Here is a 20,929-nt window from a genome sequence, read left to right as displayed (position 1 = left end):
TAAATTGTCAAAGAAATAAAATATTTGTCCTACTTCATTGTTAAGAGAATTCAGTGATGTAAACTATATACAACTGAAAAATTATAAATATATATGTAAATCATCATGATAACCACAAGTAATTATTGAGCCCTTACCAAATGTTAGCTACTCTGCTGGTGATTTTTATGCATTATTTCATTTAGTATTCACAACTGTCCTATTTGAATTTTAGAAAATTCCTATGAAGTAGATACTATTATTATTTTTATTTAACAGATAGGCAAAACAAGGCCTAGAAGTCTATATATTTGCCTGAAAGTCAAACAGTTACTAAGTAGTTACGGGGTACTTAACTTCGTATCCTTAAATTCTATGCTATGTAAATTTTACCCATTATATTAATCATAATGGTTATATTAATCTATAAGGTATGGTACTAGTTAAATTTTTATTTGATATTCTCAAAGCTACAGAAGAATTAAAAGAACACACACACATACATTTCACCTTGTCTTTTTACCCTCTGCATTGTTAAGTAGATTAGAACAAAAACTATTATACAGTGTACTGAATTTACCTGAAGTTAATAACACATTCAGATTACACGGAAAGGCATCACTTTACTACCACTGAGAGAGCATCTTGATTAGGTTCTACTAGTGTTTAGATGCATGGATTTCTGAATTACTCATGGTTTTATCTGTGGAGCATAATCACCTGTGCCTAAGCCATACCATAATTATTTTCTTTGTAGTCTTATTTTCTTTGCAGAGAATGTCTACTGAATTAAGTTGGTGAACTTTTGGTACTTATGCTTAATCCACACAATTTCCACAAACATAAGAGTCATAATTCTCATGGTCCAATAATAATGGTATCCTTCAAAACCATAAGAGATTCTACAAGGGGAAGTTCTAAGGATGCCATCACAGTAGAAACTGAGTTTTCAGGAAGTAACAAAGACAGGTATACCATGTTTAAAGGAAATAAGAACATTTGAATTGTGAGAAGAAGATCATAATGTAAAGGAGATTGTAACTTACCCTTACATTACCAAATAGTATCACTGTTACCCCATAACTGTCAAATCAAAAACCTTTAGTCTTCTTCACTGGCTAGTGAGAGAGAGAGAGAAAGAGAGAGAGAGAATCATTGGAAGCTAGGCAGCATAAGAGAAAGACTGAAGGATAAAGACTCACATCTAAATGGATAGATTATCTTAATTTTGCATCTACCTGTGTATCTATATCTTTATCTATAATGAAATAAAATAAGGTTATGTAAAGTAAGTAGCAAATTTCAAATAAACCAAGCACCATGTGAAAAATGAAGGATTAGCTTCAACTTCAAGCACTTTTATCTTTAAATTTAGGACTCAGATTACTGCATGCAAAATTTCAAATTTCAGCAAGAGAACAAAGTACTTATTTTAACTTCAAGATGAATTTTCTTGTAATAATGCCTAAAACCAAAATTTTAAATATTGATATTTTTTCCTTAGAATTTTATGCAGAGAATGTATTTATTCAGTCAAGATTTTAACCAGAATACATTTAACTGGAGCGTGTACATGTCAGATTACCCCACTGTATCTCAAACCCAATTTTTAGGTTTATCTATAAATGTTCCTTTTTCTGTTAAAATGTTTTTAGAGCTAATTATAAATTTAAGGTAATATATCTTTAAGTTTTGTGAATGTTTTCTAATGCAATTGAATCAAGTAGTTCAAGGCCTTATGACAATAAAAAGTTTTAAAATGAAGTATAAAATGCACCACAGTCTGCTATTACATAGCTCTTTAATTTTATTACCAAGAGTATACTGACTGAATATTGCCTGATGTGTTTTTATTCTAAGTCCCATTTCATTAGTATGAGTGCTTAAAACACTATTCATTAATGAGAAAATTTTGATGATGCATATCTTTTTTCTCTTGTAGTATTTTATTATCTTGGTAATATTAATTTAGACACTACCAAATACTTGTAACAGTCCAACATTAAGAATTAAGAGTCTTTTCAAAACTGCTAGTTATACACTGGGTCTTTTAATTCCAGATATAAAACAGAGAGACTACATTCTATTCACAAACTTCTCTAAAAAATGATAGTTTTGTTACATGAAAAATATGCATGAATATAAATAATAAATTTGCCTTTACCTCTCATATAAGCCATAAAAACATATATTTCTACTTAGTCTTTTGTATAAGTACAAATATTTCTTCCTCTTGCATGTGAAAATGTTTCATTAGAGAGGTGTTTCTTTCTGCTGAGGCTGACTTTTTCCTACAGCAATGTTGGAAGAATGGGCCTAAGAGCCAGATTGACTAGATTTGACTCATGGTACTGCCACTTCCTGGCTGTGTGCCCTTTGGAAATTCATTCACTTGCTCCTGCATCAGTTACTCATCTGTAAAATGGGAAAAATACTGGCCTATCTATTGGGTGATCTTGAATTAATATATATAAAGGGTTACATGAATTAATATATGTAAGGTCAGAACTATGCTGATCATATAAGAAGTATTGTATGTTAGGGGTTATTATTCAGAAACTAATTCAAGAAATATTTATTGAGAGATTACTATGTGCTAGGCACTCTTCATTGTGCGGAGAGACTATCTTAGTTCCTAAAGTTGATCTGAAATGCCATTACTAATGGAGAATCAGTCACTCTACTAGGAACTGAGTTTATCAAAATAAACACCCTCTAATCTCAAAACACTTACAGTCAAGGGAGTAAAATGATGATTATAATACATTGTGATAAGTATTATGATGGAAATATGCACAGGGCACCCTTGAAAGCATAAAGAAGAAATGTAATGCAGACAAGTCTAGGTCAGGTAGGACAAAATGTGGCCATTTATGGAAGAGGTAATATGCGTACTGATTGATGTAGACTAAAAGGATATTTCTTGAAAAGTGTGAGCAATGTTAAAGCACATATGTCAAAGGCAATTTTCCCATAAGAAATAATGAGAAAAGATTACATTGCCTCATTTCTAGGACACCAGCTACAGTTATAGGTTAATTGCTGATTCTGGTACTGATTAAAAGAGCAATAGAGGTCTCCTCTACTGGTCCCCTAGGGCAAAAATTGCAAATGCTGCAAGGTCCCCTTAGGAAAGTCTGGTCAATAAAACAGCTTCTACTCTGCCCTGTGGAATGGTACACAGCAATAGCTTTATGTGACTTATTAGAATTAGAGATTCCATATTGACCTTGGTTACTAAAAGGCTACTCTCCTGATATAATTCAAGGCCAATCTGAATGGTTAAAGCAAAAAAAATAAAATGAAATGAAACAATAATAACAACAACAAAAAAAAAAACAAGAAAGAAAGAGAAGAAATAAAGCATAACATACATTCAAAGCAAAATCACAAAAGTGCAAAAAAAGAAGCAGCACTGAGCAACCATTTACCAAGGATTAGCTTAAGATGGAAACAACCTTGGTGAATGATAATGCATGTATGTGAAAGAGTCTAGATAAAGTGTGTGCATATATTTAAACTAACAAATGGCACTAAGTGTCTACCACAGAAATTCACATTAGTATACTGTGTTCTTTTTACCTGGTCTGGAGGATTCTAGCAGCTTGAAAACCAGGAGCCTCATAGAGAAGCCAGGAAAACTCTTTAAAAAAAGAGAAAAAGAAAAACTTAAGCAAGGAAGTAAAAAATAAAAGGTGACAAGAATATGACAAATATGAGTGTTTTAAATATATTTGAAGAAAAAATACTAACACATGTTTGGCAGATTACTATTTTTAATAAAACAACCTATCTTGGCATTCATTTTATTTCCTTTAGAAAATGTATGATTTCATTTTTAGAGGAAAAGAAATAACCTGTATCTTAATATTTGAAATTAGATGGAATGAATGAGCACATAAAAATCCTCATCTGGAATATTTTAGATAATGACTGTGGGAGCAAGTGCATATTTAATTGTATGATGTTCCTTTTGTGAGATCTCGAAATGAAACGAGTTTTATCCTTTCTATAAGGCAAGAAATGTGGTTGCCAGAGTAAAGAGGTGTAGAGACCATATATGTCTAATGACTGAACCTCGCCTGAATTTAGCTTGTATCAAATTAGTACTTTACATTGATTTTTCATAAGGATATTGGTGTCAGTCTTTCTCTGAAATGTCCTCAAGAAAACTCACCTAAGAGTGCCTGATTTCTTTTGAAAACTAATTCCTGTAAAATGGCTACTCCTGTTAGATGGTGTAATAAAAGCATAGTAGAGGAAATAAAAACCAGGAAGGACACCTATCTTTCCTTTCCAACCAGCACCACCTCGGTCCTCTACTCACCAAATCTGTCAAAGTTAACTTTCTGTTCTTAACAAGATGTTGGTGGTATACAACTCTAACCAATATTATGACAGCTACCATCTTATTTGTGCTATTGATATTGCTAGTAGCAAAGTTTTAAGCATTAGTTATTGTGGCCCACTGATGCCAAGTTGATTTTTCATATGTGGATCTCTAGTATGTGGCTTTATCGGCACTGATCTCAGAGAAGAACCTGTGAAGGAATTAGTGGGAACAGATATTGCTACAGCTAGTCTTAATTCTTTAACACTGGACAAGTCCCTTCTCTCCTAAAGTATAAGTAAAAGTACATCCTGACAGCATGTGGTTATTCAGCAAACTGTTGAGTCATTTGTTGAATAAAGTCTTTGGGAGATAGAGTCTCCACCCTCATGGAGCTTATATGCAAAGTTTCAAATAAGAAACCTAAAATAAAGTTTGTGGCAACACCAAGACTGGCATGTCTTGCATATCTTGGCATAAACATAACCTATAATTTATTCATTTTAAATGTTTTATAGGAGAGTTTTAATGCTCCAGCTTGGGGTTGCCTCACCTCCCCCAAGTGGATATGAGACACCTAATAACAGAGAACAGGTATTTATATATGACTGATTTATTTTACAGACTTATCAGTCCATGAAGAATTGGAAATTTTGAGAAAAAGATTCTTCACCACTGATAGTTTGAGAAGTATGTCCTCAAATCCTGTGTATTTGGGGAAGGAGTACAGAAATTATCTTTAGCTAGATATAATTAGATCAAATGAAATAGAAAAATTCTGTAGGTAACAACTAAAATTTTTTTTTTTAAATCAAGTAGCAGGAGAAATGAAGAATTAAAGATAAAACTGCCAATCTCAAACAAAGGAAGAAAATTAAAAAGAAATAGGAGATATTATAAAGGAAGGGTAAGAAGGAAACACAATATAACTGTAGGGACTTTGGATTTTAAATGAAATGTAAATATAAATGAAATGGATTTTTTCGTTCAATAACATATCAGAATAGAATGAAAAACAAAATAAAATCCAGTGATATGCTGTTAGTAAGCAATCTAACATATGGAAAAGAAGAAAATTAGCAAGTAAAATTATGGAAATGAAAAAAAATGATATATCAGGCAAATACAAAGCAAGAAAATTCTGGTGTTGCTTTATTTAAGGCAAATGGGATTTTTAGGGTTAAGAACAGTCACTATATATTAATAAAGATTGAAACTCAACAAAAATAGTTTTACCAGAGAATACACGGAGAGAAATTAGCATTAAATGTTTATAGCAAAGGAGAAAGTTTGAATATTAATATGCCTAGTATCCAACTTAAGATGTAAGAAAAAAACAGAATATCACTAAATAATATATAAAGGGAAAAATATAGAGATAACAGAAAATAACAATAGTGAACACAAAATAGGGAGGATCAACAAGGCCTAAATTTAGTGATTTGTGAGAACTAGTAAAATAGAAAAGTTTTTTGAGGATTGATCAAGAAAACATACAGAAAGATCAAATAAACAATTTTAGAAATTAAAAAGAGGTCATAATACAGATACAATTGAGGATTTTTAAATGATGAAAGACTTATACAGACAATTTCAGGTAAATACATTTTAAAATTAGAAGCATCAATTTGCTCCCCATCCCCAAAACTTCACACCCAAACACACATACGTAAACACAGTTATTTAAAATTGACTCAAGGAAATTTGAATTGACCTGTAACAATTAACAAAATTGTATCAGAAGAATCAGTAGCAATACATCTACCCCATACATAGTACAAAATCCATCAGGAAATTTTATAAGAGATTTCTATTGCACACTAAACATTTATAATATTTGCAAAACAATAGAAAAATTGGAATGGCCGTTTAATTGAAAACCAAAGAGGAAATTTTACAAAATCACATATATTAAAGTGAAAACCTATTGTGTACCAAACTGAATCATAGTCAAAGTGAAAGACTGGCATAGACTCAGAATTTATACATAATGTGTAAAAATCACAAAGACTATATATAGGTAGTGTATGTTCCTAAAATTCAGCATAAAAACAAAAGAGTCCAGTTTAAAATGTGCAAAATATCCAAACTAAAATTCACAGAAAATAAAACTTGAATAGCCAATAAGCATAATAAGGTTTATAAACTTGATGAAGTATAGATGTCTTCTAGATTTCAGTAGAATACATTATATGGGGAAATTTTTATTAATCCACGTGAAAGATGCTGTGAGGCACTGCCCAGATACCCTTCAAGGATGAAGACATTCATTGCCATAACTGCAGGAAAAGCTACCATTGGAAATCCTTCAGCTGTCAGCTTCCTTTAAGGAAATTGAGAACACATCAGCTGAAGAGAACAGCCTCATCCAAGCTTACATTCAGAAACCAATGACCTTCCAATGCAGGGGCATAGAGGCCTGGATTGTTTGTTCCAACTCAGGACAACTGTGAAGAGTTAAGCTAGATTCAGATTCCCCAGTCAGGTGGGTTAAGGCCTCAGTAAAAACTGCGTCAGGACTCTTCCCCAATCCTATTTACTTGCCTCCCCTTTCATAAATGTTTGTCCTCAGAGTACTCGCTAATACACCTCCAGCTTCCTGGTCTCCAGCTGCTGCAGGTGAACCCAACTCGTAACAGTGGGTGCCAGGCATGGTCTGAGAATGGTGATGATGGAATAGGATTTGGGAACTGGATCGTCTGCCATCTGGCTGATAACAATTACCCCATCCCCAGTGGTTAGGGTAATAGATAGCTCCAGGCATGAGGTAACAGTGCAATTGCTGAAACAATCCTAAGAGGCACCTTTCCTCAGAATTTGTCCTTACCTCCCCTACTAAGCACTAAGCCAATGACTAAAGTTAAGTCACAACAACATGACCAACACAGGGACATATTAGACCTGATAAGAGAGGAAAATGATATACCTAAATGGAACTACAGGACCCAGTCAAATTGGGTCAGGAAAGCAGGCATAAAACTGCATTCTATGGGTGCATAATTAAGAGGACAGAACTTACACAAACATGTGCAATGCTTTAAAAATCACATGTACGAGAAAATCAAGTTAAAAAAATTTGATTTTCATGAGGAGTACACCATTATATAAATAATTTCATTTCATCAGCATATCATAACCATAACATTACACAGTGAAGTTCAATAAAGAACATTTCTTAAAAAATTCAAAATAATTTATTCTAAATATGCAAAATCTCTGATGAATCGACATGATTTTAGGGTAAATGTTATGACATAAAAGAGTGGATAAACCGTGTATGATGGGAAAAACTCCAAGAATGTTATTTCTCACAATGAAATTTTTGAAAAACAACATCATCAACAACAAAAAAAAGAGAAGTCAAGATTATATTATCATCTATTGAGTACCTAGAATCTACAGTTTCACTGTTACCAAAAAATGATGTGCCTGCTTTGAAGACTAGGTGAGATCTTACATTTTGGTTGCAAAGAACACTATTTGGAATGGGTGCTTGAAAGGAAAACCATCCAACATCTGCAGAAGCTGGTGCAGAGCATATATAAGAGCAGGTAGTTACCTGCCTCAGTTAACTGCTCTGGGTCCAGCCCAACACACTGGCAAATAAGTAGTTCACAGCCAAAGATCTACTACCTTAGAAATAGCTTTAGTAATTTTAGTCTAGAAATATTTAAAGCAGATATAATGAGTTTTCCATCACAACCTTAAAAAAGGCACTAATATAACTTATTTTTACAACCAAACTATGTGGTGAACTCTATAATAGGAACTGGATGCATAAACTGTAGGTAATTACTTTTGCCCTGATACCTAGGATTATTAGAAATAAATATGGAATACTATATGTCAATGAATATGTTAACTTTAGACTAATAACAAGTTCTAAATAATTTTATAGTAGAACAAATACGCATTTCTAAAATGTCATAGTCAAATCAGTTATTGGAATCCCTAAGAAAATATATTTCAGAAAGACATACATTCCAAATAATCTATAATGTCTAATCATAAATACACAGGTTTTGTTAAGGACAGGTGAAAAACAGCTGCATTTTACTTAATTGCTGCCTGTTTTTTTTTTTTTTTTTAATGGCTCTTTTATTCTACCCTAACTTTCATGGCAGTTTATAAACATCAATATCAAGGAAGGGAAAAGCCAAACACTCCCTTTGAAAGGAAATAGGATATTTCAAATCTTTTGTTTAGACGTGAGGTAAATTATGACAAGTTTGCCACACTACATTTTTTTTTCTCATGAATAGAGGCTACGTTTCTAATTTTCCTACCCTTCAAATAACTGATATCTGAAATACTGAAAGAGCTCAGATTTTGATGAACATAGGAACAGAGTTAGGGTTAGGAACTGTATGCACTTGACAGTTACTGTTCTATTTATATCTTGGTTGACTACTAGAAGAAATCAATGATATAGCTGTGGAGTCATAATGGAGAGATGGTGGAAGGAAAAGAGTTGTCATCCCAAGATTCCACCTGACTTTGTCTAAGAGAAAATTCTATGGAGCAAGCATACTTGACTAAAACAAAAACCCCAGTTAACTTTGCCACGCATAATTTTGAGAAGGTTTTGTCAAAAGAAGAATTTTAATGAAAAATAGGAGAAATATTTTTGGTATAAATTATTATCAAAATGGATCCTTAAATTCAGGTCTCTATAATACTCTGGCTATTCTGTATGATAGAAGGAAAACACCATTTGAAGTGAGAAGACCTGTGATCTATGTCCTTTTCCATAATTCACTCTGTAAGAGACTTGGTCTCATATATTAACCTTGCCTCCGTACATTCATTTATAAAATGTAACATGATTTAGAATCTAATATAATAGTTTCTAAATAGTGATCACAAATTACAAAATAAGCTAAAATCGTATTTCCTATATATATATATATATATATATAATGTTATTAATTCAGGATCTGTACCTGAAAATTAAATTAATATAAAAATAAAACTTTTCATTTGTGTGTTTTTATAGCCTCTTTTTCACCCCATTAGTGAGGAGAAACTTTCATGCTAGGACTATGGACATGGCCAAACACATGACACATGACACTGGAAAGAGGCAATTGATAGCAATTTATTAGTCACAGATATTCACAGCCCAGGAAGGAGGATGCTGAAAGCCATGAAGGGACTCCCAGAGGTTGTACTTGAAACACAGTGAACAATCAGGGGCTGTTGGAGACAGATCTTCAGGTTTCAAGAAGGTCATGTGACTCCCTGTTTCCTGCAAGAAGATGTGATTGACTTGATTCAACAACTCAGTAGGCTGGCAAGGAACTACAACCCACTACTCAGGGAAAAGCAGGAACTGTGCCTGGTCCCCCTGATTAAAGTGTTTTTTAGCTACACAACCTTATCCATGGGAACAGAGTGGGGAAGAGAACTTACAGTTAAGCCATAATTTTAGGTCCTTCACTACACAGGTCACCAGGAGAAATCTGTAAAATCAAATAGAAGGTAACCTTCTGAAAACATCTTGAAATCTGTGAAACTGATCACCTGATATGAAAACTGTGTCATAAGTAGCCTTTTTAAGAGAAATTCATTACTTAGAATAAAATAAAGGATGCTTCTATTCATGGTAAATCTTTCTGGCAATAATCTGTACAGTTAATTTTCTAAGTACTTCTGAAATGCATTCAAAGTTAGGGTCAGCTGTCTTGAAAACTTTTATTATTTATTTAACTTACAAGAAGTCCTTTAAAAAAAATCTTTAAATGTTTAGATCTTGGCAGTTTCCATGGGAAATGTTTGCCCTTCAATGACCCTTTACTCCCTATTTCATAGATACTAAGTATCCATTACAAAAAGCATTCTTCCCTCATTAATGGATTTAGTGAGCTTGTTTTTTTCAAAAAATTTTAAAACTTTTTTTTTTTTTTAGGAGAGGGACATTGTTAATTCTTTTAATTCTGTTATGCTATTCAGTTATACTCCTGAATCAATTACACCATACTTTTGTCTCACTAGAAATGTTTTTCATGGATATTCCACCATTTGTTCAAAACATTGCTTGGCAGGACCATGTTTATTCATTGCTTCCAATCATGCATAGATGAAATATAAAGTTTTCTTCCTTATGGATTAGCCATCTATTTTCTTCCTGGTGTTGATATAATTATTTCATTGGCCTAAAACAAATCCATTTGGCACAGAATTATATTCATTTTTGGTTAGAGACTTCACATGTCCACATTGTCTAAATATGCACTTTCAGTCTATTATGTGGAGGTTTAAAATAAGAAAGGTTTTAAAATTGGGGTTCACATATCAGATCCCCTCTAGTTAGAGTTCACTTATAATACATTTGTTATTACCTAATGTCTATGAAAGTGTTCTGTACTAAAGCACTATACAAATAGTATTCTTCACAGTAATACTTCCCTGACTTTTACCACTCTCTTCCTCAATACCATTTTTTTCTTTCTTAAAAGTTCCACTTTATTACCTTTCTGTATTGATTCCTTATGCTATGTTAAGATGATTTCAACCTACCACTTTATCCATCTCTAAATTATTTCTGAATCTAATGAATTAGTCATGAGCCCTTCAACATATTTAAGAGGCCACTTTTACCCCTTAATTTCTAAAAGTATGTGTAGATTTGTGTACCTCTTTGTTAACATTAGGAAGACTTGATATTTAGAAAAGAATAACATTTGTGTTTGCAATATTTGTCAATATTTCCTTCTAAACTTATAGCCAAATATATACACACAAAAGAAAGTTGTCAAATATACTAAATGTAATGAAAATATACAGAACATTATTTTGTTCTTTCATGCTTTCATGCAAACTATGGAAATACATGTGTGATTATACTCAAGCATCAGACCATCCGATGTTTTAGTCTTCACTGTTTTTATAGTTATATAAAATTCTTGATTAAGCCAGATATATAAATTAATTGTGGTACTCATAATTATTCATGTATACCTGGGGAGACACCATTTGAATGGGGGGAAGCTATCAAATTTCACTGTTATATTCCTTTATGGCTTCTTTCTCCAATATTCTCTGTCAATATGCATGCTCTACAATTTATGAGAGGCAAACTACACATATAGTTCTAATTCTCACAAATCTATGTATAACAGAGGGTGTCTGATCAATACACTATTGAGAATAAAACTATTCAATGAAACAAAATGAGTAGCATAATTTTAAAAATCTAAGGAGTCTTATAGTTGGAAAACATGTTACAAAATATGAAGATCTTATTTGCCATCTGAGTAGATAAACATTCAAGTTTTTGTTGAGTCTGAAATGTTAATATTTGAAGATTCCATATTCAGAAAAATAACATAACATTAGAAGTACAAGATTAACTTCAGGTCCTTTGAATAAACTGGTAAAGATGAGTGAAGCATAAGCTTCATTAGTTTCACCATTAATCTATACTTCTCTTTGTAAAAATATCGTATATAAATTCCCATATCCATGACTGGATACATTTTTTTTTTTTTTTTCCGGTACGCGGGCCTCTCACTGTTGTGGCCTCTCCCGTTGCGGAGCACAGGCTCCGGACGCGAAGGCTCAGTGACCATGGCTCATGGGCCCAGCCGCTCCGCGGCTTGTGGGATCTTCTCGGACTGGGGCACGAACCCGTGTCCCCTGCATTGGCAGGCAGACTCTCAACCAACTGCACCACCAGGGAAGCCCTGGATACATTTATCTAATCTAAAATTTGGGCCTTATTTTGACCTCAAATCTACCTTGTTTAGATGTTTACTCATTGTCTTTTGGAAGTACTCAGAACATTTGCTCCTTTCTCATGATAGCTCTTTAAATGTTTGAATTAAACTGTCATCTCTAACCAAAGTTGTTGTTTGTTTTTTTTTTTTTTTAACTCAGTGTTAAATAATCTCTGATTCCCTCAGTTATGTCACATACATTCACAGTCTCTCTGAACTCTTCTAATTTGACATGATTCTTCTCAATGTGAAGGATACAAACCGCATACAATTCAAGAAGTGTTAATGTAATAATAGTCCTACTTTCCATTTCAATATTACTGTGATTCAGACTACCCAACTCCCACCCTCAGTGCCAAAGCAGTGGGCAATAATGACATCTCCTTAAAGTAATTCCAGGTTGATGCTAAAGGTAGTTAACCACAGGAGCCTCACATCTGAGAATTCAACCTAGTTTTATGTTATTCTATATTGCTTTAGTGTTAAGCTCTTTATTGTTCAATCTATTAATTAATCCTTCAAGAAAGAACCATCTGTAGGTAAAATCTCTTGGCTAAATATTGCTACCTGTTTGAAATATTCTTCAATGCTTCTGTATAGGACTTAAAGTTCCCCTTGAATGCAAATGACTTGCAAGACAATTTATCTTTTTAAGTAGATTAAAGGGACGTTTTCTTATTTTGCAATGAGTTAGCTGAAGAATGTATCTTCTGTTTGAGTGTTTTAGTTTTTTTTTAATTTAATTTTATTTTTTAATTGAAGTATAATTGATTTACAATGTTGTATTAGTTTCAAGTGTATAGCAAAGTGATTCAGTTATACATACATATATATGTATATATATTCTTTTTCAGATTCTTTTCTTTTATAGGTTATTAAAAATATTGAGTATAGTTCCCTGTACTATATAGTAGATACTTGTTGGTTATCTATTTTATATATAGTGTGTGTATGTTAATCCCAAACTCCTAATTTATCCCCCCCTTCCCCTTTTGTAACCATAAGTATGTTTTCTATGTCTGTGGGTCTATTTCTGTTTTGTATATGAGTTCATTTGTATTTTTTTTTTAGATTCCACATATAAGTGATATCATATGCTATTTGTCTTTCACTGTCTGGCTTACTTCACTTAGTATGATAATCTCTAGGTCCATTCATGTTGCTGCAAATGGTATTATTTCATTCTTTTTTATGGTGGAGTAATATTCCATTGTATATATACACCACATCTTCTTTACCCACTCATCTGTTGATGGACATTTAGGTTGCTTCCATGTCTTGGCTATTGTAAATAGTGCTACAATGAACATGGAGGTGCACATATGTTTTTGAATTATAGTTTTCTCCAGATATATGCCCAGGAGTGGGATTGCAGGATCATATGGTAGCTCTATTTTTTAGTTTTTTAAGAAACGTCCATACTGTTCTCCATAGTGGCTGCACCAATTTACATTCCCAGCAACAGTGTAGGAGAGTTCCTTTTTCTCCACGCCTTCTCTGGCATTTATTATTTGTAGACATTTTAATGATGGCCATTCTGAGTAGGGACTAAGAAAGCAATAGAAAAGATCAATGAAACTAAAATCTAGTTTTTGAAAAGATAAACAAAATTGATAAAACTTTAGCCTGATTCATCAAAAAAAAAAAAAAGGGAGATGACCCAAATCAATAAAATTAGAAATGAAAAAGGAGAAGTTACAACAGACACCACAGAAATATTAATAAAAACAACTATATGCCAATAAAATGGCAACCTAGAAGAGACTGGCAAATTCTTAGAATGGTACAATCTCTCAAGACTGAACCAGGAAGAATTAGAAAATATGAACACACCAATTACAAGTACTGAAATTGAATCTGTGATTAAGAACTCTCAGCAAACCAAAGTCCAGGACACGATGGCTTCACAGGTGAATTCTATCAAACATTTATAGAAGATTTAACACCTATCCTTCTGAAACTATTCCAAAAATTTGCAGAAGAAAGAACATTTCCAAACTCATTCTATGAGGCCACCATCACCCTGATACCAAAACCAGACAAATATACCACAAAAAAAGAAATTTACAGGCCAATATCACTGATGAGCATAGATACAAAAATCCCCAACAAAATACTAGCAAACCAAATCCAAAAATACATTAAAAGGATCATACACCATGATCAAGTGGGTTTTATCCCAAAGATGCAAGCATTTTTCAATATCCTCAAATTAATCAGTGTGATATAACACATTATCAGAATGTATCTTATTAAAATGGAGTTGTATGGAATTCATAAATTTACTTTAAAAGTAAACATTTTTTTTTTGTACTGAGTTTAGCCTAAGTCATATTTTAGCTGTCATGTATGCCATGTCATGATCTTTCAGTCATTTGAGGGAATGAATAACACAATTTACAATCATGATTATTCCTGTGTTTACTAAATAGAATGATAGGGCCATTTTACTACTACTGTCTCCCAGTACCTAGCATAATATCTAGCATAAATGCTTTCCAGCTGGTAACAAAACCACAGATAAAGTTTAGAGTTAATACAGATGAAACATTTTTGCCATCTCTGATCGGATTCATAAAGATGTAAACTCTTTGTTTTCCTCCATTGTTGAAGGATATGTTCTTTCACACAAAGGCTGTAATTATTTCTAACAAATGGAAAAGAACTAACTTACTTTGTTTGAGATACAATTTTATCATCAGTGTCAATCACAGAGACTAAATTGACTGAGTTGTAATTCACATTCATTAAGGTGATATAAGTAAATTAAGCAGTTAGACATGTGTTCAGTCATCCTTGAATCAATGATCCAATATTTAAAAGTCACAAAATTTGGAGGGTGATTAAAGGTACAAATGATTCAGATCATTTCAATTTCACAAAATTAAATTCAGAAAATGTTGGAGAAATAGATGTTAAGTAACTAGAATTTGAGTGTCAATTGTGGTTATATAGTCTTGAAGAAGTCACTTTCTTCACCTTTGTTTTTCTTCATTTATGAAAATAAGAACAATACCTTCTGTCCCTCCTATACAAGACTTATGAGAAAGATCATCACAAAATTTAGAGTTGATTAGGAAAGAGGAGAAATTAAACAAATAAAAAGTACAAAAAAGTGTGTAAAGATGATACTTTAATTTCTTAAATAAGGTCATGAAAAGTAATGTTTTCTAACTCCTATAGTATGGCTGAACCTGTGGCTTGTTCATTTCATCTCTGATATCTCGTTTAAACCTCACACAACCTGGCAGGAGATATATTAAATGTACATGAAAAACAAGGAAAGGTATTCTGAAAGAATAAAGCAATGGATTTAATAATTTCTAGAACTGGGATTTGTACTCTAACAATTCTATGTGATTTCAAAGTCAAAGTCTGTCTGAGTTCTTTCTGCAATATCAGACTATTCTGCATTGACTTATTGTATTGTAATCTGCTTCTTTCACTGTATTATTAGTAGATTTTCCAGATTCCCATTTGAAATTTTAAAAAAAGGTTTAAATAGCTCTTTTTAAAGAAATATCATAGCAAAGATTTGTTTTATCTGTTTTTCTTTTCCCCAATTAATAATAATAATAATTGGCCTATTAATAGGCTTAATAATTGGCCTATTACGATAAACATAGGCCATATAAAACATTTTGTAATGAAAATCAATCCCAGCGTTTGAACTAAGCTTTAAAAAGAAAGTAGAAGATAATAAATTGCAATCATAATTTTTGCCAACATAAGTGTATTATTCTTTGCTTAAAAATGCAAGTATCTTCAAATAAATCCATACAAACAATATTTGGACACAATACAATGAGTCAGTGCTGTTTCTGTAAGGTCCATCAGATAATATATGAACTATTTATATAGACTTTTGTGTTGATGTGATACTAAAATAAGACACAGTGGGTGATGTATATTTACAGTGAGTCTATTCTACACTACAATCTTATGTAGAACTCGTGATTTGAAAATTCCTGCTGAAAAAGTCAGAGCTCAATGTTACCTGATAGATGCCATGACACAACAAATATGACATGTGATAATTACATTTTTTTTTATAGAGATGTTTATAGTAACGGGGGAAAAAATCAACGTGTTTAAAAATAGAAGTAACGGGACAAATTTTAAATATAGTTTAGGTGTAGGACAGCTCCTGAGAGATGGCAGGGATACAAAAGTACTTGTTAAGTGAATGAATGATAGAACGGGATGCAATCAAGTATGAGCTCAAATTTACACTCTACTAAGTATAAATTTTATTTATTTCAATACTTAATGCTTGCTCCTACAACATAAATTATTTCAGACTAGGTCTGAAATAGGTCTTTACATACAAAATCTTGGACTTTATGCTCTCTTTCCTACTTTGAAAAAAAAATAGGTAGCAGTGAGGGGTTGGGTCCTCTGAGAACCCTCAAAGATTTTTCACCCTCTGCCTCTGGCTCACAGACAGCTTTCTCCATGGAACTCTTGATCAACCATGTGTGTGGGCTGTGAACACCTGGGTTGCCCTGCTGGGAGCATGGTGCTCTGTCTGTTAAGGATGTACATTGCTGTCTGCAAGTTTTGTCAGCAGGAGCCTGAAAAAAAAAAAAAGCAAAAGAAAATCCAGCAGAGGTAATTCACAGGGGGGCGAAATCTACACATCAGTAAAACGGAGGTGGCAGAGTGTTTCAGCATCCACAGGGAACGCTATCAGAAAAAATGAAAGTGCTACTTTGGATTGTGAGGAGCAGCATGGGGTGAACTCCACAAAGAGATAAAATAACACAAATTGTCTACCTGTGATAAACTAGTCAAGTTCCTGGAGTAGTGGTTTCAGAACATCCTCCCTTCTTCCTTCTGGTCAATTGAATGCCTTTCAAGTGGGGGTGATTCAGTGCAGAGGTTGTATTTAGAGTAAGCAAGTGTTTGAGGATAAAACATTTGGAAATGTATAATGTCTAAGTGGTTGTGGCCAGTGAACAGTCACTTGGGAAAAAGAAAACAGTAGAAAATAAACTATCTTTACATACTTAAAAAACATCTTTACTAGATCTTTAAAACATATGACAAGCCATTTGGGGCCAATAAAAGGGATTTTTCAGTCTTATACAATGTGGCATTTTGAAAGGTTGACATTCACCCCAAAGAGATTATATAATAATAGACTAAAATAAAATACCACCCCTCACCCCACCTTTTACTTCCTGATATCAGGCAGTGTTTTCCAAATCATCAAGGAATTTGATATTGTTCATGTGATTATCGTGCTTAAAAGACAAAAATAGGAGCAAAGAAGTCAAAGGTGAGGTTTCTGTCTTATCTAATGAGTAGAAACTTGGTGTTATTTAGCCTGTGTGGCTTGGGAAAAAGCCATACCAAATACAGATATCCTTTTTATTTTCAGAAAGCAAAAGCTTCATTATTCATGCATTCATTTAGCACATATTATTGTAGATTTTGGTATTCGATGCTTTGCATGCCTCTAATACAAAATCAAGTAAGAATGTCATTAAATTTTTTTTAAAGTATTATGAAACCTATTAGTCACCTGACATTTAATTTAAATCAGACCTGCCATTCATTTTTAATAATATTTATGAATCTCTGAGGTAGAAGAAATCAATACATATTTTTATAAAACAAAATCAGCAGGAAGTAGAAGACCCTCAGCAACACTTTGATTTTCTTCTGGAAAAGCAGCAAATGATGTTGTTTTGTTGTCCCTCTTATCTAAACTTTCCTGAATTCCTTTAGTCATCTAGCAGTATGCTGTTAGAGAAACATTTTTACTAAAAAGCTAAAGCCTTCAAAGGGATTGTTTACTCTGATCCTTGCACATCTCTTCCTTCCTCTCTGTTTTTCTCTTTGTGCCTTGATTACCTAAAAAGGCAAACAAAAGTGTATGAAAAAGATTCTACGTCTTTTGTTTTTCCAAGACTAACAGGAATCAAGGAAATCGAATACCACAGAGTCTAGGGAGCATCTGCTGGGGGAAGGTGGGTAGGGAAGGAGCCCACTACAAACACAGATGGAAATGATTATGAGGGAGGAAAATATTTAACAGAGAAAGTGCTTTTCAAATATATTCTAAGGCCTGAGGGGGAACATGAATTGGCGCTTCTGAAGACAGAAATTTTACCTAAAATGATGATAAGGCTGGTTTCAATGATTAAGGAAGGCAGATCTCTGAAGGAAGTGTGTTTTCCCAGCAAGAGTGAAGACATTCTAAATAAAGTTGATCATTGATTGTTAATATATCAATTATCAAATGATAAATGTTCTGAAACATCAGGAAGCTGATGGACCAGAGGCCAGATAGCCATCATAATAATGTAGCATCTTTATAATTACATATCAGGCTTTTTTGAAGTGGATCCCAGCCCAAAATCCTATCTGTAGAGTCCACCCCTCTCCCCACCTGCCTGATTCCCTAGCCCAGTGCTTCTCACTTCCAGCACTACTGATGTTCTGGGCCAGATAATTCTTTGTTGTGGGGACTTGCCCTGTGCATGGGGATGTTAGCAGCACACCTGGCTTTACACAACTAAATACCAGTAGCAGCTCTCTGTCATGAAAATAAAACATGTCTCCAGACATTGCCATATGTTCCTTGGGGAGAAACAAAATTGCTACTCATCCAGAACCACTGCTCTAACCTCAGTTAACTGCTGAGCTACTTTTGAATTAATGAATTCCTTTTTATTTCCTGAACATGAACGATGTTTTACTGTTCTGTGCTTTGCCCATTGTTTTCTATGACTGCAATACTTTCCTATCTTTATCTAGCATGCTTCTTATTCTTTAAGCCCAAACCAAATGCAACTCCCTGTAAAATTTCTGACATCCCCAAATAGTAAGTTACTTCCTTTTTGAAACTCTTAAAGCACTATATATAAACCTGTATTATATTATATAATAATCATCTTTGTAAACATACATTTCTCTACTGCAGTTCAAAGTAGTTAAGGACAGGAATTTATCTTATCCCTTTTTCCCACCTACACCACCCAATATGATATATCATACCTAGTTACATCAACAGAAATAACCACAAAAACACCACCAAGCATCAGGGTCTATTCAGGTACTGTTCTAAGCACATAGTATGCATTTGCTCATATTATCCTCACAATACCTTTATGAGGTAGCACTGTTAGTATTCCCATTTTACAGATAAAGGAACTGAGGCCCAAAGTGGCTAAGCAGCTTGTCCAAGTAGGACATAGCTGGTTTGAAACCAGCCAATCTGACTTTATAGCTACACTTTGCAATACTGCTATGCAATACCAGCCTCCCAAGTAAAGTAATTAATATGTACAAAATTCAAATTGTTAAAACATTGATTTATATTGTGAGAAGATGATTTGGTATTACCAATTACTGATAAAACAGAGAGAAATGTGCAGACCATGGAGCTCCAGCTTAATGTAATTTAGTAGACCTAACAGTTAAAGAAGATACAATTCCAGAGATAACATGAATGAAATCCACTGTTTGGCATTTGATATAATATAGGGTTTAGGGTTGGCAAAGGACAATAAAGAGACAAAGATTGGTTACTGAACTTAAAGAAAATTGAGAAAATTAGCTGAATTTATAGAAAAGCCTGCTTTTGTCTAAGACACACAAAACAAAGCAAATAATTCTATTCTGTCAGTTGACATCAGTCCTCATGCAAGCATCAGTGGTCTAAGTATGAGGCAAATTATGGCTTTCCCATTTCTATTAAACCTCTACAACATTTTATTTCTACAATAAAATATATGGGTGCCCAAATACACTTCCTAAATTATTCATTTTCTTTAGCAGATTGTCTTAAAGTTCAGCCACTATAATGAATAAAATAAATTTGAGAGTAGTAGAGAGACTGCCTTTTTTTTTTTCCAACAAGGAGAAATCAAAGAACACTTTATAGATGCATTTAGAAATTAAGATTCTTTTATTCTTCAAAGATCACCTCTGAAGATAATTTCACTAAGAAGCACAAAGCTCTCAGGACATGCTCATATCTGTTTAAGAATAACCTTGAAATTCTCAGCAGCTCTCACATAGTCATTGATGGTTGGACTATCAAACTGTATCTATTCCTTAGGTACCTCTGTTTGCCAATAACATGATGTACTAGAATCAATGGAATCATGTTACAAGTGTGCAGTATATTCAGAAATTCCTTGCAGATATGGAAAAATATTAGACAAGTTTTTTCTGCAGCCATTTAAGAATAAGGCTATTCTTTTTAGTCGGCTGAGGTTGAGCAAACAGAGGCAGTGATGTAAACACAGTTTCAAATTCACGTATGTTATCTATTGTCAGCCCCTTGCTAACCGGTAAGATCTAGTCATTCAGCTATTGCTAATCTAACCATTTACTAATGTTTAATCTTTTAACATCATGTACAAATGAATAATTTTAAAATAATTGAACAACATTGTATTCTTTAAACTACCACTGATTTCTGGAAAAGAAACCCCTCCTCTCCTAAGTCAGTAAGTTGACACTAGGTGTACCTTAGTCCATGCCCTAGTCCAAACAGTTGTTCCTGCATGGGCAGCCTTCCATGTGGTTCTTTTAATATTGTGGCTCTCCCCTCCTCTCCATCATCATAGTCCATATTCATTATTATCTATGTTCAGTTAATGGGTGGAAAGAAAGAGTGAGAATCACTTGAGGGAGATTTCTAAGGGCCAGGATTCTAAGTTGCACACATCACCATGAACCTATTCCATAGGTCAGAACTTAGTGGTATGGCAACTCCAAAATGCAATAAGGACCAAGATAGGCAGACAAAGGAAACAGAATTTGGTAAACACACAGTATTCTCAGCCACAGCATTATGAACGATGGTTTTATTAAATACTTAACTTAGATTTATGTGTCACGCACACATAACTATTTTTTCACATATTTAAAGCAAAGTAAATAA

This window comes from Monodon monoceros, unplaced genomic scaffold (genome assembly GCF_005190385.1).
Source record: "Monodon monoceros isolate NGI ecotype Baffin Bay Population unplaced genomic scaffold, NGI_Narwhal_1 Super_Scaffold_18, whole genome shotgun sequence".
NCBI classification, from domain to species: Eukaryota; Metazoa; Chordata; class Mammalia; order Artiodactyla; family Monodontidae; genus Monodon; species Monodon monoceros.
Note: the sequence above shows the minus strand (reverse complement) of the source record.